The sequence below is a fragment of the Acipenser ruthenus genome, chromosome 2 (genome assembly GCF_902713425.1).
Source record: "Acipenser ruthenus chromosome 2, fAciRut3.2 maternal haplotype, whole genome shotgun sequence".
Lineage (NCBI taxonomy): Eukaryota > Metazoa > Chordata > Actinopteri > Acipenseriformes > Acipenseridae > Acipenser > Acipenser ruthenus.
In genome coordinates, this window is record NC_081190.1 from 99,076,213 (window position 1) to 99,096,924 (window position 20,712).

General features: G+C 40.7%; 14 non-coding genes across 14 annotated transcripts; all 14 read left to right on the top strand.

The window, feature by feature from the left end:
- Nucleotides 1-1,091: 1,091 nt before the first annotated feature.
- LOC131706035 (5S ribosomal RNA) lies at nt 1,092-1,210 on the top strand. The gene has a single exon (XR_009310585.1). It is a non-coding gene; the product is annotated as a 5S ribosomal RNA (ribosomal RNA).
- An 892-nt stretch (nt 1,211-2,102) lies between these two features.
- LOC131707090 (U1 spliceosomal RNA) lies at nt 2,103-2,266 on the top strand. Its single transcript, XR_009310968.1, has one exon. It is a non-coding gene; the product is annotated as a U1 spliceosomal RNA (small nuclear RNA).
- A 1,765-nt stretch (nt 2,267-4,031) lies between these two features.
- Nucleotides 4,032-4,150, top strand: LOC131706803 (5S ribosomal RNA). Its single transcript, XR_009310813.1, has one exon. It is a non-coding gene; the product is annotated as a 5S ribosomal RNA (ribosomal RNA).
- Nucleotides 4,151-5,042: 892 nt separating this feature from the next.
- Nucleotides 5,043-5,206, top strand: LOC131707093 (U1 spliceosomal RNA). Its single transcript, XR_009310969.1, has one exon. It is a non-coding gene; the product is annotated as a U1 spliceosomal RNA (small nuclear RNA).
- Nucleotides 5,207-7,000: 1,794 nt separating this feature from the next.
- Nucleotides 7,001-7,119, top strand: LOC131706052 (5S ribosomal RNA). Its single transcript, XR_009310587.1, has one exon. It is a non-coding gene; the product is annotated as a 5S ribosomal RNA (ribosomal RNA).
- An 892-nt stretch (nt 7,120-8,011) lies between these two features.
- Nucleotides 8,012-8,175, top strand: LOC131707096 (U1 spliceosomal RNA). The gene has a single exon (XR_009310970.1). It is a non-coding gene; the product is annotated as a U1 spliceosomal RNA (small nuclear RNA).
- Nucleotides 8,176-9,907: 1,732 nt separating this feature from the next.
- LOC131706768 (5S ribosomal RNA) lies at nt 9,908-10,026 on the top strand. The gene has a single exon (XR_009310783.1). It is a non-coding gene; the product is annotated as a 5S ribosomal RNA (ribosomal RNA).
- An 892-nt stretch (nt 10,027-10,918) lies between these two features.
- Nucleotides 10,919-11,082, top strand: LOC131707099 (U1 spliceosomal RNA). The gene has a single exon (XR_009310972.1). It is a non-coding gene; the product is annotated as a U1 spliceosomal RNA (small nuclear RNA).
- Nucleotides 11,083-12,800: 1,718 nt separating this feature from the next.
- LOC131706063 (5S ribosomal RNA) lies at nt 12,801-12,919 on the top strand. Its single transcript, XR_009310588.1, has one exon. It is a non-coding gene; the product is annotated as a 5S ribosomal RNA (ribosomal RNA).
- Nucleotides 12,920-13,811: 892 nt separating this feature from the next.
- LOC131707101 (U1 spliceosomal RNA) lies at nt 13,812-13,975 on the top strand. Its single transcript, XR_009310973.1, has one exon. It is a non-coding gene; the product is annotated as a U1 spliceosomal RNA (small nuclear RNA).
- Nucleotides 13,976-15,707: 1,732 nt separating this feature from the next.
- Nucleotides 15,708-15,826, top strand: LOC131706773 (5S ribosomal RNA). The gene has a single exon (XR_009310784.1). It is a non-coding gene; the product is annotated as a 5S ribosomal RNA (ribosomal RNA).
- Nucleotides 15,827-16,718: 892 nt separating this feature from the next.
- LOC131707763 (U1 spliceosomal RNA) lies at nt 16,719-16,882 on the top strand. Its single transcript, XR_009311226.1, has one exon. It is a non-coding gene; the product is annotated as a U1 spliceosomal RNA (small nuclear RNA).
- Nucleotides 16,883-18,598: 1,716 nt separating this feature from the next.
- LOC131706074 (5S ribosomal RNA) lies at nt 18,599-18,717 on the top strand. Its single transcript, XR_009310589.1, has one exon. It is a non-coding gene; the product is annotated as a 5S ribosomal RNA (ribosomal RNA).
- Nucleotides 18,718-19,609: 892 nt separating this feature from the next.
- Nucleotides 19,610-19,773, top strand: LOC131707102 (U1 spliceosomal RNA). Its single transcript, XR_009310974.1, has one exon. It is a non-coding gene; the product is annotated as a U1 spliceosomal RNA (small nuclear RNA).
- Nucleotides 19,774-20,712: the final 939 nt, after the last annotated feature.

Consider the following 20,712-nt stretch of genomic DNA (forward strand, 5'->3'; position numbering starts at 1 on the left):
CAATCGCGTTCGCGCTCTCCCCTGATGTTATAGTCAAAGTTAAAAACACAGGTATTGAAAGCAATTAGCGATTATCTATATATCTCCAGCAGGTGGCTCTGTCAGACTGGGAATGAGATTTTGTTTTTTCTTTCGGAGCGTATAATGTTCTAGAAAGTACCAAAGTGTTTTATGTACATGTATTGTGAAGTGTTTCATCTTGAGAAGACAAAGTAACGAGTCAGCGGCACGTGTATCAAAGTTACAAAGTTGCTAATATTAAAGAAGACGAGGTTCAGCGGTACAGTTGTTTTTTTTAAAACATAGTGTTTCAGCTCTGTACAGACGTTCTATGTCGTTATCCGTTATTGATTCAGCTTTATTTAGATGATTGCCTTTACCTTGTTTTAATTTCCCGTTCCTCTGAGATACGAATCTACCAGCTTTACATCTTTTTTTTTTTTTTTTAACGTATTCTCATTTTGTTGATCATTAATGCACATTTCTGTACTGTGGGTGTTGTCGAGCGATTGAAAACGAGACATTTTGTGTTTGAATTGAAAGAGATGGTCTCGAGGAGTCGAACAAGTCACAATAAGCCTTCATCCATGTATCATGTAACCACATGTATGCTGTCTCTAACTGGAGGAGAGGGACCCTTGCAGTACTGCTCAGCCTAAAGAACCACACGAGTTGTTTGAAAGGGGGATTTATTTTGTAGAATAAACATCAAATTGGTTTCAGGGCATACAGTCCTCCAACGGCAACACAGCTCAGTACAGCTGAGATCCATTACAACACTGCTGCAGATTCAAACTAAAAGAGGGTAATATACAAAATGGATGCCTTTGAGAACTTAACACTTTCAATGCCAACGTGTGGCTACTACTTTGTGAACATACAATTTCGCAAGAATCTAATGGCACTTTTAATGCTGCTATATATACACACACAGACACACGGACACACGGGCCCGCACACGTGGAGCCCAGAGCTGCTTAAATGTTAACGTTTGTGACAAATTAGAGATCTGGAAATCCCTCCCCCAACCTGTCATTGCATGAATGATATTAACTTAATACTATGAAAGAGATAAACCAAGACTGTCGTTCGCTTACGGCCATACCACCTTGAGAACGCCCGATCTCGTCTGATCTCGGAAGCTAAGCAAGGTCGGGCCTGGTTAGTACTTGGATGGGAGACCGCCTGGGAATACCAGGTGCTGTAAGCTTTTCTTTCTGCAGCTTGACAGGGGGCGCTATTTCCCTTGTTATTTATGTTACTAACCTGGAAGCTGTAAGTCTAAACATCGTTTTCTTTTTTTGGTTTTTTTATTGTCCCATTCCACACACGAACAAGTATTGTATCAGCCTTTACTGGTTTTGAAAACTGAGTTAGGACAGAAAGGGTTATCGTATTATATTCTAAGCCGAAACTACCAGTAGCGGTCCGATACAAACAAATGTGAACAGGGTTAAGACAAAAGTACTGACGAGTTTTGCTAGTTATGGTTAGTTTAATTAATTAAAAAAAGAAATAACAGTTGATGAAGTACTTTTTATTATAGTAACAGAACGAGACATGTTTTAAAGCCACAAACTGCGTGTTTAGATTATTGTGCCAAACAAGAGAACAAAACGAGCATATCAACCAAGAACGGATTTAGTGACCCGTTCATTCGTTCGAGTTTATTTATATTATGTGTGACCTTAACAAATGTTTGACCAATGTTTTGCTTGCTTTCTTTTTGAAAGTCGTACATTTGTTACATTTTTTTTATTTCGTTTACGCAGACGTGTATACAGACCCGTCGCTTCTTTTGCGGAACATCTCACATGCTGCTGCACGAATGACGTCGTCCTGTGTAAATCCTGGCATCTTGTCCTCCAATGATAAAGGCGCATGCAAATATATACCGAGAGGCATTACGGGAATGCAATTTATAAATACTTATACTGAAAACTGAAGGAACCCATTACACCCAACAGACTGGAAAGTGCGCTATGATAACAATGAAAATGTTATATTAGGAAAAGAGTGTTTCTTTAAATTGCAGATGTAGGCACCGTTTCTTTGAAAAATGTCTCTTGTGGACGGGTGACGACTCGCAATGTGTACAACTCATACTTACCTGGCAGGGGAGATACCATGATCATGAAGGTGGTTCACCCAGGGCGAGGCTCGGCCATTGCACTCCGGCTGTGCTGACCCCTGCGAATTCCCCAAATGCGGGAATCTCGACTGCATAATTTCTGGTAGTGGGGGACTGCGTTCGCGCTCTCCCCTGAAACTATGGTCAAAGACAGAAACAAACACGAACCCGTCGGAGGAAGGAACTCACTCACTCACTCACTCACTCACTCACTAGTTATTCAACAACTCTCCGGCAGGCGGCTTCGTCACACAGGGAGTCAGGTTTTCTTTAAAAGGAGCTCAATGTTTTTAGCTTTCTGACTGTCAAATAAATAGCTACGTGGTTCCTGCACATCTATTTCCATGTTTCGTTATTTTTTATTGACAAGACTAAAAGTAAAGACTCAGCAGTGTCTGTATCAAAGTTTTTATTTTTATTTTAAATAATTGGAAATCATTTTCGAGCTTATCAGTTTTATTTATTTAGTTGATGTTTTTTATTCAGATAAACTGTGCATCACAACTGCTGCTGCTGCTGCTGCTGCTGCTGCTGCTGCTGCTGCTGCTGCTGCAGAGTCACTTACAATAGGACCTGGGTTTTACATCTCATTTGAAGGAAGGAGCACAAGGAGGTTAAGGGACTTGCTCAGGGACAGGGTCACACACAATGAGCCAGTGGCTGAGCTGGGATTGAACCAGGAACCTCCCGGTAACAAGAGCTTTTCTTTAACCACCTGACCACTAAGCCCCTTAAAACATATCTTGGCAGACAAACACTTTAATTAGACAACATAAAACCACATACAAGCAGATTTACAAGCAGGGCTGCAATCGCGTTCGCGCTCTCCCCTGATGTTATAGTCAAAGTTAAAAACACAGGTATTGAAAGCAATTAGCGATTATCTATATATCTCCAGCAGGTGGCTCTGTCAGACTGGGAATGAGATTTTGTTTTTTCTTTCGGAGCGTATAATGTTCTAGAAAGTACCAAAGTGTTTTATGTACATGTATTGTGAAGTGTTTCATCTTGAGAAGACAAAGTAACGAGTCAGCGGCACGTGTATCAAAGTTACAAAGTTGCTAATATTAAAGAAGACGAGGTTCAGCGGTACAGTTGTTTTTTTTAAAACATAGTGTTTCAGCTCTGTACAGACGTTCTATGTCGTTATCCGTTATTGATTCAGCTTTATTTAGATGATTGCCTTTACCTTGTTTTAATTTCCCGTTCCTCTGAGATACGAATCTACCAGCTTTACATCTTTTTTTTTTTTTTTTAACGTATTCTCATTTTGTTGATCATTAATGCACATTTCTGTACTGTGGGTGTTGTCGAGCGATTGAAAACGAGACATTTTGTGTTTGAATTGAAAGTGATGGTCTCGAGGAGTCGAACAAGTCACAATAAGCCTTCATCCATGTATCATGTAACCACATGTATGCTGTCTCTAACTGGAGGAGAGGGACCCTTGCAGTACTGCTCAGCCTAAAGAACCACACGAGTTGTTTGAAAGGGGGATTTATTTTGTAGAATAAACATCAAATTGGTTTCAGGGCATACAGTCCTCCAACGGCAACACAGCTCAGTACAGCTGAGATCCATTACAACACTGCTGCAGATTCAAACTAAAAGAGGGTAATATACAAAATGGATGCCTTTGAGAACTTAACACTTTCAATGCCAACGTGTGGCTACTACTTTGTGAACATACAATTTCGCAAGAATCTAATGGCACTTTTAATGCTGCTATATATACACACACAGACACACGGACACACGGGCCCGCACACGTGGAGCCCAGAGCTGCTTAAATGTTAACGTTTGTGACAAATTAGAGATCTGGAAATCCCTCCCCCAACCTGTCATTGCATGAATGATATTAACTTAATACTATGAAAGAGATAAACCAAGACTGTCGTTCGCTTACGGCCATACCACCTTGAGAACGCCCAATCTCGTCTGATCTCGGAAGCTAAGCAAGGTCGGGCCTGGTTAGTACTTGGATGGGAGACCGCCTGGGAATACCAGGTGCTGTAAGCTTTTCTTTCTGCAGCTTGACAGGGGGCGCTATTTCCCTTGTTATTTATGTTACTAACCTGGAAGCTGTAAGTCTAAACATCGTTTTCTTTTTTTGGTTTTTTTATTGTCCCATTCCACACACGAACAAGTATTGTATCAGCCTTTACTGGTTTTGAAAACTGAGTTAGGACAGAAAGGGTTATCGTATTATATTCTAAGCCGAAACTACCAGTAGCGGTCCGATACAAACAAATGTGAACAGGGTTAAGACAAAAGTACTGACGAGTTTTGCTAGTTATGGTTAGTTTAATTAATTAAAAAAAGAAATAACAGTTGATGAAGTACTTTTTATTATAGTAACAGAACGAGACATGTTTTAAAGCCACAAACTGCGTGTTTAGATTATTGTGCCAAACAAGAGAACAAAACGAGCATATCAACCAAGAACGGATTTAGTGACCCGTTCATTCGTTCGAGTTTATTTATATTATGTGTGACCTTAACAAATGTTTGACCAATGTTTTGCTTGCTTTCTTTTTGAAAGTCGTACATTTGTTACATTTTTTTTATTTCGTTTACGCAGACGTGTATACAGACCCGTCGCTTCTTTTGCGGAACATCTCACATGCTGCTGCACGAATGACGTCGTCCTGTGTAAATCCTGGCATCTTGTCCTCCAATGATAAAGGCGCATGCAAATATATACCGAGAGGCATTACGGGAATGCAATTTATAAATACTTATACTGAAAACTGAAGGAACCCATTACACCCAACAGACTGGAAAGTGCGATATGATAACAATGAAAATGTTATATTAGGAAAAGAGTGTTTCTTTAAATTGCAGATGTAGGCACCGTTTCTTTGAAAAATGTCTCTTGTGGACGGGTGACGACTCGCAATGTGTACAACTCATACTTACCTGGCAGGGGAGATACCATGATCATGAAGGTGGTTCACCCAGGGCGAGGCTCGGCCATTGCACTCCGGCTGTGCTGACCCCTGCGAATTCCCCAAATGCGGGAATCTCGACTGCATAATTTCTGGTAGTGGGGGACTGCGTTCGCGCTCTCCCCTGAAACTATGGTCAAAGACAGAAACAAACACGAACCCGTCGGAGGAAGGAACTCACTCACTCACTCACTCACTCACTCACTAGTTATTCAACAACTCTCCGGCAGGCGGCTTCGTCACACAGGGAGTCAGGTTTTCTTTAAAAGGAGCTCAATGTTTTTAGCTTTCTGACTGTCAAATAAATAGCTACGTGGTTCCTGCACATCTATTTCCATGTTTCGTTATTTTTTATTGACAAGACTAAAAGTAAAGACTCAGCAGTGTCTGTATCAAAGTTTTTATTTTTATTTTAAATAATTGGAAATCATTTTCGAGCTTATCAGTTTTATTTATTTAGTTGATGTTTTTTATTCAGATAAACTGTGCATCACAACTGCTGCTGCTGCTGCTGCTGCTGCTGCTGCTGCTGCTGCTGCTGCTGCTGCTGCTGCTGCTGCTGCTGCTGCTGCAGAGTCACTTACAATAGGACCTGGGTTTTACATCTCATTTGAAGGAAGGAGCACAAGGAGGTTAAGGGACTTGCTCAGGGACAGGGTCACACACAATGAGCCAGTGGCTGAGCTGGGATTGAACCAGGAACCTCCCGGTAACAAGAGCTTTTCTTTAACCACCTGACCACTAAGCCCCTTAAAACATATCTTGGCAGACAAACACTTTAATTAGACAACATAAAACCACATACAAGCAGATTTACAAGCAGGGCTGCAATCGCGTTCGCGCTCTCCCCTGATGTTATAGTCAAAGTTAAAAACACAGGTATTGAAAGCAATTAGCGATTATCTATATATCTCCAGCAGGTGGCTCTGTCAGACTGGGAATGAGATTTTGTTTTTTCTTTCGGAGCGTATAATGTTCTAGAAAGTACCAAAGTGTTTTATGTACATGTATTGTGAAGTGTTTCATCTTGAGAAGACAAAGTAACGAGTCAGCGGCACGTGTATCAAAGTTACAAAGTTGCTAATATTAAAGAAGACGAGGTTCAGCGGTACAGTTGTTTTTTTTAAAACATAGTGTTTCAGCTCTGTACAGACGTTCTATGTCGTTATCCGTTATTGATTCAGCTTTATTTAGATGATTGCCTTTACCTTGTTTTAATTTCCCGTTCCTCTGAGATACGAATCTACCAGCTTTACATCTTTCTTTTTTTTTTTTTTAACGTATTCTCATTTTGTTGATCATTAATGCACATTTCTGTACTGTGGGTGTTGTCGAGCGATTGAAAACGAGACATTTTGTGTTGGAATTGAAAGTGATGGTCTCGAGGAGTCGAACAAGTCACAATAAGCCTTCATCCATGTATCATGTAACCACATGTATGCTGTCTCTAACTGGAGGAGAGGGACCCTTGCAGTACTGCTCAGCCTAAAGAACCACACGAGTTGTTTGAAAGGGGGATTTATTTTGTAGAATAAACATCAAATTGGTTTCAGGGCATACAGTCCTCCAACGGCAACACAGCTCAGTACAGCTGAGATCCATTACAACACTGCTGCAGATTCAAACTAAAAGAGGGTAATATACAAAATGGATGCCTTTGAGAACTTAACACTTTCAATGCCAACGTGTGGCTACTACTTTGTGAACATACAATTTCGCAAGAATCTAATGGCACTTTTAATGCTGCTATATATACACACACAGACACACGGACACACGGGCCCGCACACGTGGAGCCCAGAGCTGCTTAAATGTTAACGTTTGTGACAAATTAGAGATCTGGAAATCCCTCCCCCAACCTGTCATTGCATGAATGATATTAACTTAATACTATGAAAGAGATAAACCAAGACTGTCGTTCGCTTACGGCCATACCACCTTGAGAACGCCCGATCTCGTCTGATCTCGGAAGCTAAGCAAGGTCGGGCCTGGTTAGTACTTGGATGGGAGACCGCCTGGGAATACCAGGTGCTGTAAGCTTTTCTTTCTGCAGCTTGACAGGGGGCGCTATTTCCCTTGTTATTTATGTTACTAACCTGGAAGCTGTAAGTCTAAACATCGTTTTCTTTTTTTGGTTTTTTTATTGTCCCATTCCACACACGAACAAGTATTGTATCAGCCTTTACTGGTTTTGAAAACTGAGTTAGGACAGAAAGGGTTATCGTATTATATTCTAAGCCGAAACTACCAGTAGCGGTCCGATACAAACAAATGTGAACAGGGTTAAGACAAAAGTACTGACGAGTTTTGCTAGTTATGGTTAGTTTAATTAATTAAAAAAAGAAATAACAGTTGATGAAGTACTTTTTATTATAGTAACAGAACGAGACATGTTTTAAAGCCACAAACTGCGTGTTTAGATTATTGTGCCAAACAAGAGAACAAAACGAGCATATCAACCAAGAACGGATTTAGTGACCCGTTCATTCGTTCGAGTTTATTTATATTATGTGTGACCTTAACAAATGTTTGACCAATGTTTTGCTTGCTTTCTTTTTGAAAGTCGTACATTTGTTACATTTTTTTTATTTCGTTTACGCAGACGTGTATACAGACCCGTCGCTTCTTTTGCGGAACATCTCACATGCTGCTGCACGAATGACGTCGTCCTGTGTAAATCCTGGCATCTTGTCCTCCAATGATAAAGGCGCATGCAAATATATACCGAGAGGCATTACGGGAATGCAATTTATAAATACTTATACTGAAAACTGAAGGAACCCATTACACCCAACAGACTGGAAAGTGCGCTATGATAACAATGAAAATGTTATATTAGGAAAAGAGTGTTTCTTTAAATTGCAGATGTAGGCACCGTTTCTTTGAAAAATGTCTCTTGTGGACGGGTGACGACTCGCAATGTGTACAACTCATACTTACCTGGCAGGGGAGATACCATGATCATGAAGGTGGTTCACCCAGGGCGAGGCTCGGCCATTGCACTCCGGCTGTGCTGACCCCTGCGAATTCCCCAAATGCGGGAATCTCGACTGCATAATTTCTGGTAGTGGGGGACTGCGTTCGCGCTCTCCCCTGAAACTATGGTCAAAGACAGAAACAAACACGAACCCGTCGGAGGAAGGAACTCACTCACTCACTCACTAGTTATTCAACAACTCTCCGGCAGGCGGCTTCGTCACACAGGGAGTCAGGTTTTCTTTAAAAGGAGCTCAATGTTTTTAGCTTTCTGACTGTCAAATAAATAGCTACGTGGTTCCTGCACATCTATTTCCATGTTTCGTTATTTTTTATTGACAAGACTAAAAGTAAAGACTCAGCAGTGTCTGTATCAAAGTTTTTATTTTTATTTTAAATAATTGGAAATCATTTTCGAGCTTATCAGTTTTATTTATTTAGTTGATGTTTTTTATTCAGATAAACTGTGCATCACAACTGCTGCTGCTGCTGCTGCTGCTGCTGCAGAGTCACTTACAATAGGACCTGGGTTTTACATCTCATTTGAAGGAAGGAGCACAAGGAGGTTAAGGGACTTGCTCAGGGACAGGGTCACACACAATGAGCCAGTGGCTGAGCTGGGATTGAACCAGGAACCTCCCGGTAACAAGAGCTTTTCTTTAACCACCTGACCACTAAGCCCCTTAAAACATATCTTGGCAGACAAACACTTTAATTAGACAACATAAAACCACATACAAGCAGATTTACAAGCAGGGCTGCAATCGCGTTCGCGCTCTCCCCTGATGTTATAGTCAAAGTTAAAAACACAGGTATTGAAAGCAATTAGCGATTATCTATATATCTCCAGCAGGTGGCTCTGTCAGACTGGGAATGAGATTTTGTTTTTTCTTTCGGAGCGTATAATGTTCTAGAAAGTACCAAAGTGTTTTATGTACATGTATTGTGAAGTGTTTCATCTTGAGAAGACAAAGTAACGAGTCAGCGGCACGTGTATCAAAGTTACAAAGTTGCTAATATTAAAGAAGACGAGGTTCAGCGGTACAGTTGTTTTTTTTAAAACATAGTGTTTCAGCTCTGTACAGACGTTCTATGTCGTTATCCGTTATTGATTTAGCTTTATTTAGATGATTGCCTTTACCTTGTTTTAATTTCCCGTTCCTCTGAGATACGAATCTACCAGCTTTACATCTTTTTTTTTTTTTTTTAACGTATTCTCATTTTGTTGATCATTAATGCACATTTCTGTACTGTGGGTGTTGTCGAGCGATTGAAAACGAGACATTTTGTGTTTGAATTGAAAGTGATGGTCTCGAGGAGTCGAACAAGTCACAATAAGCCTTCATCCATGTATCATGTAACCACATGTATGCTGTCTCTAACTGGAGGAGAGGGACCCTTGCAGTACTGCTCAGCCTAAAGAACCACACGAGTTGTTTGAAAGGGGGATTTATTTTGTAGAATAAACATCAAATTGGTTTCAGGGCATACAGTCCTCCAACGGCAACACAGCTCAGTACAGCTGAGATCCATTACAACACTGCTGCAGATTCAAACTAAAAGAGGGTAATATACAAAATGGATGCCTTTGAGAACTTAACACTTTCAATGCCAACGTGTGGCTACTACTTTGTGAACATACAATTTCGCAAGAATCTAATGGCACTTTTAATGCTGCTATATATACACACACAGACACACGGACACACGGGCCCGCACACGTGGAGCCCAGAGCTGCTTAAATGTTAACGTTTGTGACAAATTAGAGATCTGGAAATCCCTCCCCCAACCTGTCATTGCATGAATGATATTAACTTAATACTATGAAAGAGATAAACCAAGACTGTCGTTCGCTTACGGCCATACCACCTTGAGAACGCCCGATCTCGTCTGATCTCGGAAGCTAAGCAAGGTCGGGCCTGGTTAGTACTTGGATGGGAGCCCGCCTGGGAATACCAGGTGCTGTAAGCTTTTCTTTCTGCAGCTTGACAGGGGGCGCTATTTCCCTTGTTATTTATGTTACTAACCTGGAAGCTGTAAGTCTAAACATCGTTTTCTTTTTTTGGTTTTTTTATTGTCCCATTCCACACACGAACAAGTATTGTATCAGCCTTTACTGGTTTTGAAAACTGAGTTAGGACAGAAAGGGTTATCGTATTATATTCTAAGCCGAAACTACCAGTAGCGGTCCGATACAAACAAATGTGAACAGGGTTAAGACAAAAGTACTGACGAGTTTTGCTAGTTATGGTTAGTTTAATTAATTAAAAAAAGAAATAACAGTTGATGAAGTACTTTTTATTATAGTAACAGAACGAGACATGTTTTAAAGCCACAAACTGCGTGTTTAGATTATTGTGCCAAACAAGAGAACAAAACGAGCATATCAACCAAGAACGGATTTAGTGACCCGTTCATTCGTTCGAGTTTATTTATATTATGTGTGACCTTAACAAATGTTTGACCAATGTTTTGCTTGCTTTCTTTTTGAAAGTCGTACATTTGTTACATTTTTTTTATTTCGTTTACGCAGACGTGTATACAGACCCGTCGCTTCTTTTGCGGAACATCTCACATGCTGCTGCACGAATGACGTCGTCCTGTGTAAATCCTGGCATCTTGTCCTCCAATGATAAAGGCGCATGCAAATATATACCGAGAGGCATTACGGGAATGCAATTTATAAATACTTATACTGAAAACTGAAGGAACCCATTACACCCAACAGACTGGAAAGTGCGATATGATAACAATGAAAATGTTATATTAGGAAAAGAGTGTTTCTTTAAATTGCAGATGTAGGCACCGTTTCTTTGAAAAATGTCTCTTGTGGACGGGTGACGACTCGCAATGTGTACAACTCATACTTACCTGGCAGGGGAGATACCATGATCATGAAGGTGGTTCACCCAGGGCGAGGCTCGGCCATTGCACTCCGGCTGTGCTGACCCCTGCGAATTCCCCAAATGCGGGAATCTCGACTGCATAATTTCTGGTAGTGGGGGACTGCGTTCGCGCTCTCCCCTGAAACTATGGTCAAAGACAGAAACAAACACGAACCCGTCGCAGGAAGGAACTCACTCACTCACTAGTTGTTCAACAACTCTCCGGCAGGCGGCTTCGTCACACAGGGAGTCAGGTTTTCTTTAAAAGGAGCTCAATGTTTTTAGCTTTCTGACTGTCAAATAAATAGCTACGTGGTTCCTGCACATCTATTTCCATGTTTCGTTATTTTTTATTGACAAGACTAAAAGTAAAGACTCAGCAGTGTCTGTATCAAAGTTTTTATTTTTATTTTAAATAATTGGAAATCATTTTCGAGCTTATCAGTTTTATTTATTTAGTTGATGTTTTTTATTCAGATAAACTGTGCATCACAACTGCTGCTGCTGCTGCAGAGTCACTTACAATAGGACCTGGGTTTTACATCTCATTTGAAGGAAGGAGCACAAGGAGGTTAAGGGACTTGCTCAGGGACAGGGTCACACACAATGAGCCAGTGGCTGAGCTGGGATTGAACCAGGAACCTCCCGGTAACAAGAGCTTTTCTTTAACCACCTGACCACTAAGCCCCTTAAAACATATCTTGGCAGACAAACACTTTAATTAGACAACATAAAACCACATACAAGCAGATTTACAAGCAGGGCTGCAATCGCGTTCGCGCTCTCCCCTGATGTTATAGTCAAAGTTAAAAACACAGGTATTGAAAGCAATTAGCGATTATCTATATATCTCCAGCAGGTGGCTCTGTCAGACTGGGAATGAGATTTTGTTTTTTCTTTCGGAGCGTATAATGTTCTAGAAAGTACCAAAGTGTTTTATGTACATGTATTGTGAAGTGTTTCATCTTGAGAAGACAAAGTAACGAGTCAGCGGCACGTGTATCAAAGTTACAAAGTTGCTAATATTAAAGAAGACGAGGTTCAGCGGTACAGTTGTTTTTTTTAAAACATAGTGTTTCAGCTCTGTACAGACGTTCTATGTCGTTATCCGTTATTGATTCAGCTTTATTTAGATGATTGCCTTTACCTTGTTTTAATTTCCCGTTCCTCTGAGATACGAATCTACCAGCTTTACATCTTTCTTTTTTTTTTTTTTAACGTATTCTCATTTTGTTGATCATTAATGCACATTTCTGTACTGTGGGTGTTGTCGAGCGATTGAAAACGAGACATTTTGTGTTTGAATTGAAAGTGATGGTCTCGAGGAGTCGAACAAGTCACAATAAGCCTTCATCCATGTATCATGTAACCACATGTATGCTGTCTCTAACTGGAGGAGAGGGACCCTTGCAGTACTGCTCAGCCTAAAGAACCACACGAGTTGTTTGAAAGGGGGATTTATTTTGTAGAATAAACATCAAATTGGTTTCAGGGCATACAGTCCTCCAACGGCAACACAGCTCAGTACAGCTGAGATCCATTACAACACTGCTGCAGATTCAAACTAAAAGAGGGTAATATACAAAATGGATGCCTTTGAGAACTTAACACTTTCAATGCCAACGTGTGGCTACTACTTTGTGAACATACAATTTCGCAAGAATCTAATGGCACTTTTAATGCTGCTATATATACACACACAGACACACGGACACACGGGCCCGCACACGTGGAGCCCAGAGCTGCTTAAATGTTAACGTTTGTGACAAATTAGAGATCTGGAAATCCCTCCCCCAACCTGTCATTGCATGAATGATATTAACTTAATACTATGAAAGAGATAAACCAAGACTGTCGTTCGCTTACGGCCATACCACCTTGAGAACGCCCGATCTCGTCTGATCTCGGAAGCTAAGCAAGGTCGGGCCTGGTTAGTACTTGGATGGGAGACCGCCTGGGAATACCAGGTGCTGTAAGCTTTTCTTTCTGCAGCTTGACAGGGGGCGCTATTTCCCTTGTTATTTATGTTACTAACCTGGAAGCTGTAAGTCTAAACATCGTTTTCTTTTTTTGGTTTTTTTATTGTCCCATTCCACACACGAACAAGTATTGTATCAGCCTTTACTGGTTTTGAAAACTGAGTTAGGACAGAAAGGGTTATCGTATTATATTCTAAGCCGAAACTACCAGTAGCGGTCCGATACAAACAAATGTGAACAGGGTTAAGACAAAAGTACTGACGAGTTTTGCTAGTTATGGTTAGTTTAATTAATTAAAAAAAGAAATAACAGTTGATGAAGTACTTTTTATTATAGTAACAGAACGAGACATGTTTTAAAGCCACAAACTGCGTGTTTAGATTATTGTGCCAAACAAGAGAACAAAACGAGCATATCAACCAAGAACGGATTTAGTGACCCGTTCATTCGTTCGAGTTTATTTATATTATGTGTGACCTTAACAAATGTTTGACCAATGTTTTGCTTGCTTTCTTTTTGAAAGTCGTACATTTGTTACATTTTTTTTATTTCGTTTACGCAGACGTGTATACAGACCCGTCGCTTCTTTTGCGGAACATCTCACATGCTGCTGCACGAATGACGTCGTCCTGTGTAAATCCTGGCATCTTGTCCTCCAATGATAAAGGCGCATGCAAATATATACCGAGAGGCATTACGGGAATGCAATTTATAAATACTTATACTGAAAACTGAAGGAACCCATTACACCCAACAGACTGGAAAGTGCGCTATGATAACAATGAAAATGTTATATTAGGAAAAGAGTGTTTCTTTAAATTGCAGATGTAGGCACCGTTTCTTTGAAAAATGTCTCTTGTGGACGGGTGACGACTCGCAATGTGTACAACTCATACTTACCTGGCAGGGGAGATACCATGATCATGAAGGTGGTTCACCCAGGGCGAGGCTCGGCCATTGCACTCCGGCTGTGCTGACCCCTGCGAATTCCCCAAATGCGGGAATCTCGACTGCATAATTTCTGGTAGTGGGGGACTGCGTTCGCGCTCTCCCCTGAAACTATGGTCAAAGACAGAAACAAACACGAACCCGTCGGAGGAAGGAACTCACTCACTCACTCACTAGTTATTCAACAACTCTCCGGCAGGCGGCTTCGTCACACAGGGAGTCAGGTTTTCTTTAAAAGGAGCTCAATGTTTTTAGCTTTCTGACTGTCAAATAAATAGCTACGTGGTTCCTGCACATCTATTTCCATGTTTCGTTATTTTTTATTGACAAGACTAAAAGTAAAGACTCAGCAGTGTCTGTATCAAAGTTTTTATTTTTATTTTAAATAATTGGAAATCATTTTCGAGCTTATCAGTTTTATTTATTTAGTTGATGTTTTTTATTCAGATAAACTGTGCATCACAACTGCTGCTGCTGCTGCTGCTGCTGCTGCAGAGTCACTTACAATAGGACCTGGGTTTTACATCTCATTTGAAGGAAGGAGCACAAGGAGGTTAAGGGACTTGCTCAGGGACAGGGTCACACACAATGAGCCAGTGGCTGAGCTGGGATTGAACCAGGAACCTCCCGGTAACAAGAGCTTTTCTTTAACCACCTGACCACTAAGCCCCTTAAAACATATCTTGGCAGACAAACACTTTAATTAGACAACATAAAACCACATACAAGCAGATTTACAAGCAGGGCTGCAATCGCGTTCGCGCTCTCCCCTGATGTTATAGTCAAAGTTAAAAACACAGGTATTGAAAGCAATTAGCGATTATCTATATATCTCCAGCAGGTGGCTCTGTCAGACTGGGAATGAGATTTTGTTTTTTCTTTCGGAGCGTATAATGTTCTAGAAAGTACCAAAGTGTTTTATGTACATGTATTGTGAAGTGTTTCATCTTGAGAAGACAAAGTAACGAGTCAGCGGCACGTGTATCAAAGTTACAAAGTTGCTAATATTAAAGAAGACGAGGTTCAGCGGTACAGTTGTTTTTTTTAAAACATAGTGTTTCAGCTCTGTACAGACGTTCTATGTCGTTATCCGTTATTGATTTAGCTTTATTTAGATGATTGCCTTTACCTTGTTTTAATTTCCCGTTCCTCTGAGATACGAATCTACCAGCTTTACATCTTTTTTTTTTTTTTTTAACGTATTCTCATTTTGTTGATCATTAATGCACATTTCTGTACTGTGGGTGTTGTCGAGCGATTGAAAACGAGACATTTTGTGTTTGAATTGAAAGTGATGGTCTCGAGGAGTCGAACAAGTCACAATAAGCCTTCATCCATGTATCATGTAACCACATGTATGCTGTCTCTAACTGGAGGAGAGGGACCCTTGCAGTACTGCTCAGCCTAAAGAACCACACGAGTTGTTTGAAAGGGGGATTTATTTTGTAGAATAAACATCAAATTGGTTTCAGGGCATACAGTCCTCCAACGGCAACACAGCTCAGTACAGCTGAGATCCATTACAACACTGCTGCAGATTCAAACTAAAAGAGGGTAATATACAAAATGGATGCCTTTGAGAACTTAACACTTTCAATGCCAACGTGTGGCTACTACTTTGTGAACATACAATTTCGCAAGAATCTAATGGCACTTTTAATGCTGCTATATATACACACACAGACACACGGACACACGGGCCCGCACACGTGGAGCCCAGAGCTGCTTAAATGTTAACGTTTGTGACAAATTAGAGATCTGGAAATCCCTCCCCCAACCTGTCATTGCATGAATGATATTAACTTAATACTATGAAAGAGATAAACCAAGACTGTCGTTCGCTTACGGCCATACCACCTTGAGAACGCCCGATCTCGTCTGATCTCGGAAGCTAAGCAAGGTCGGGCCTGGTTAGTACTTGGATGGGAGCCCGCCTGGGAATACCAGGTGCTGTAAGCTTTTCTTTCTGCAGCTTGACAGGGGGCGCTATTTCCCTTGTTATTTATGTTACTAACCTGGAAGCTGTAAGTCTAAACATCGTTTTCTTTTTTTGGTTTTTTTATTGTCCCATTCCACACACGAACAAGTATTGTATCAGCCTTTACTGGTTTTGAAAACTGAGTTAGGACAGAAAGGGTTATCGTATTATATTCTAAGCCGAAACTACCAGTAGCGGTCCGATACAAACAAATGTGAACAGGGTTAAGACAAAAGTACTGACGAGTTTTGCTAGTTATGGTTAGTTTAATTAATTAAAAAAAGAAATAACAGTTGATGAAGTACTTTTTATTATAGTAACAGAACGAGACATGTTTTAAAGCCACAAACTGCGTGTTTAGATTATTGTGCCAAACAAGAGAACAAAACGAGCATATCAACCAAGAACGGATTTAGTGACCCGTTCATTCGTTCGAGTTTATTTATATTATGTGTGACCTTAACAAATGTTTGACCAATGTTTTGCTTGCTTTCTTTTTGAAAGTCGTACATTTGTTACATTTTTTTTATTTCGTTTACGCAGACGTGTATACAGACCCGTCGCTTCTTTTGCGGAACATCTCACATGCTGCTGCACGAATGACGTCGTCCTGTGTAAATCCTGGCATCTTGTCCTCCAATGATAAAGGCGCATGCAAATATATACCGAGAGGCATTACGGGAATGCAATTTATAAATACTTATACTGAAAACTGAAGGAACCCATTACACCCAACAGACTGGAAAGTGCGATATGATAACAATGAAAATGTTATATTAGGAAAAGAGTGTTTCTTTAAATTGCAGATGTAGGCACCGTTTCTTTGAAAAATGTCTCTTGTGGACGGGTGACGACTCGCAATGTGTACAACTCATACTTACCTGGCAGGGGAGATACCATGATCATGAAGGTGGTTCACCCAGGGCGAGGCTCGGCCATTGCACTCCGGCTGTGCTGACCCCTGCAAATTCCCCAAATGCGGGAATCTCGACTGCATAATTTCTGGTAGTGGGGGACTGCGTTCGCGCTCTCCCCTGAAACTATGGTCAAAGACAGAAACAAACACGAACCCGTCGCAGGAAGGAACTCACTCACTCACTAGTTGTTCAACAACTCTCCGGCAGGCGGCTTCGTCACACAGGGAGTCAGGTTTTCTTTAAAAGGAGCTCAATGTTTTTAGCTTTCTGACTGTCAAATAAATAGCTACGTGGTTCCTGCACATCTATTTCCATGTTTCGTTATTTTTTATTGACAAGACTAAAAGTAAAGACTCAGCAGTGTCTGTATCAAAGTTTTTATTTTTATTTTAAATAATTGGAAATCATTTTCGAGCTTATCAGTTTTATTTATTTAGTTGATGTTTTTTATTCAGATAAACTGTGCATCACAACTGCTGCTGCTGCTGCAGAGTCACTTACAATAGGACCTGGGTTTTACATCTCATTTGAAGGAAGGAGCACAAGGAGGTTAAGGGACTTGCTCAGGGACAGGGTCACACACAATGAGCCAGTGGCTGAGCTGGGATTGAACCAGGAACCTCCCGGTAACAAGAGCTTTTCTTTAACCACCTGACCACTAAGCCCCTTAAAACATATCTTGGCAGACAAACACTTTAATTAGACAACATAAAACCACATACAAGCAGATTTACAAGCAGGGCTGCAATCGCGTTCGCGCTCTCCCCTGATGTTATAGTCAAAGTTAAAAACACAGGTATTGAAAGCAATTAGCGATTATCTATATATCTCCAGCAGGTGGCTCTGTCAGACTGGGAATGAGATTTTGTTTTTTCTTTCGGAGCGTATAATGTTCTAGAAAGTACCAAAGTGTTTTATGTACATGTATTGTGAAGTGTTTCATCTTGAGAAGACAAAGTAACGAGTCAGCGGCACGTGTATCAAAGTTACAAAGTTGCTAATATTAAAGAAGACGAGGTTCAGCGGTACAGTTGTTTTTTTTAAAACATAGTGTTTCAGCTCTGTACAGACGTTCTATGTCGTTATCCGTTATTGATTCAGCTTTATTTAGATGATTGCCTTTACCTTGTTTTAATTTCCCGTTCCTCTGAGATACGAATCTACCAGCTTTACATCTTTTTTTTTTTTTTTTAACGTATTCTCATTTTGTTGATCATTAATGCACATTTCTGTACTGTGGGTGTTGTCGAGCGATTGAAAACGAGACATTTTGTGTTTGAATTGAAAGTGATGGTCTCGAGGAGTCGAACAAGTCACAATAAGCCTTCATCCATGTATCATGTAACCACATGTATGCTGTCTCTAACTGGAGGAGAGGGACCCTTGCAGTACTGCTCAGCCTAAAGAACCACACGAGTTGTTTGAAAGGGGGATTTATTTTGTAGAATAAACATCAAATTGGTTTCAGGGCATACAGTCCTCCAACGGCAACACAGCTCAGTACAGCTGAGATCCATTACAACACTGCTGCAGATTCAAACTAAAAGAGGGTAATATACAAAATGGATGCCTTTGAGAACTTAACACTTTCAATGCCAACGTGTGGCTACTACTTTGTGAACATACAATTTCGCAAGAATCTAATGGCACTTTTAATGCTGCTATATATACACACACAGACACACGGACACACGGGCCCGCACACGTGGAGCCCAGAGCTGCTTAAATGTTAACGTTTGTGACAAATTAGAGATCTGGAAATCCCTCCCCCAACCTGTCATTGCATGAATGATATTAACTTAATACTATGAAAGAGATAAACCAAGACTGTCGTTCGCTTACGGCCATACCACCTTGAGAACGCCCGATCTCGTCTGATCTCGGAAGCTAAGCAAGGTCGGGCCTGGTTAGTACTTGGATGGGAGACCGCCTGGGAATACCAGGTGCTGTAAGCTTTTCTTTCTGCAGCTTGACAGGGGGCGCTATTTCCCTTGTTATTTATGTTACTAACCTGGAAGCTGTAAGTCTAAACATCGTTTTCTTTTTTTGGTTTTTTTATTGTCCCATTCCACACACGAACAAGTATTGTATCAGCCTTTACTGGTTTTGAAAACTGAGTTAGGACAGAAAGGGTTATCGTATTATATTCTAAGCCGAAACTACCAGTAGCGGTCCGATACAAACAAATGTGAACAGGGTTAAGACAAAAGTACTGACGAGTTTTGCTAGTTATGGTTAGTTTAATTAATTAAAAAAAGAAATAACAGTTGATGAAGTACTTTTTATTATAGTAACAGAACGAGACATGTTTTAAAGCCACAAACTGCGTGTTTAGATTATTGTGCCAAACAAGAGAACAAAACGAGCATATCAACCAAGAACGGATTTAGTGACCCGTTCATTCGTTCGAGTTTATTTATATTATGTGTGACCTTAACAAATGTTTGACCAATGTTTTGCTTGCTTTCTTTTTGAAAGTCGTACATTTGTTACATTTTTTTTATTTCGTTTACGCAGACGTGTATACAGACCCGTCGCTTCTTTTGCGGAACATCTCACATGCTGCTGCACGAATGACGTCGTCCTGTGTAAATCCTGGCATCTTGTCCTCCAATGATAAAGGCGCATGCAAATATATACCGAGAGGCATTACGGGAATGCAATTTATAAATACTTATACTGAAAACTGAAGGAACCCATTACACCCAACAGACTGGAAAGTGCGCTATGATAACAATGAAAATGTTATATTAGGAAAAGAGTGTTTCTTTAAATTGCAGATGTAGGCACCGTTTCTTTGAAAAATGTCTCTTGTGGACGGGTGACGACTCGCAATGTGTACAACTCATACTTACCTGGCAGGGGAGATACCATGATCATGAAGGTGGTTCACCCAGGGCGAGGCTCGGCCATTGCACTCCGGCTGTGCTGACCCCTGCGAATTCCCCAAATGCGGGAATCTCGACTGCATAATTTCTGGTAGTGGGGGACTGCGTTCGCGCTCTCCCCTGAAACTATGGTCAAAGACAGAAACAAACACGAACCCGTCGGAGGAAGGAACTCACTCACTCACTCACTCACTAGTTATTCAACAACTCTCCGGCAGGCGGCTTCGTCACACAGGGAGTCAGGTTTTCTTTAAAAGGAGCTCAATGTTTTTAGCTTTCTGACTGTCAAATAAATAGCTACGTGGTTCCTGCACATCTATTTCCATGTTTCGTTATTTTTTATTGACAAGACTAAAAGTAAAGACTCAGCAGTGTCTGTATCAAAGTTTTTATTTTTATTTTAAATAATTGGAAATCATTTTCGAGCTTATCAGTTTTATTTATTTAGTTGATGTTTTTTATTCAGATAAACTGTGCATCACAACTGCTGCTGCTGCTGCTGCTGCTGCTGCTGCTGCTGCAGAGTCACTTACAATAGGACCTGGGTTTTACATCTCATTTGAAGGAAGGAGCACAAGGAGGTTAAGGGACTTGCTCAGGGACAGGGTCACACACAATGAGCCAGTGGCTGAGCTGGGATTGAACCAGGAACCTCCCGGTAACAAGAGCTTTTCTTTAACCACCTGACCACTAAGCCCCTTAAAACATATCTTGGCAGACAAACACTTTAATTAGACAACATAAAACCACATACAAGCAGATTTACAAGCAGGGCTGCAATCGCGTTCGCGCTCTCCCCTGATGTTATAGTCAAAGTTAAAAACACAGGTATTGAAAGCAATTAGCGATTATCTATATATCTCCAGCAGGTGGCTCTGTCAGACTGGGAATGAGATTTTGTTTTTTCTTTCGGAGCGTATAATGTTCTAGAAAGTACCAAAGTGTTTTATGTACATGTATTGTGAAGTGTTTCATCTTGAGAAGACAAAGTAACGAGTCAGCGGCACGTGTATCAAAGTTACAAAGTTGCTAATATTAAAGAAGACGAGGTTCAGCGGTACA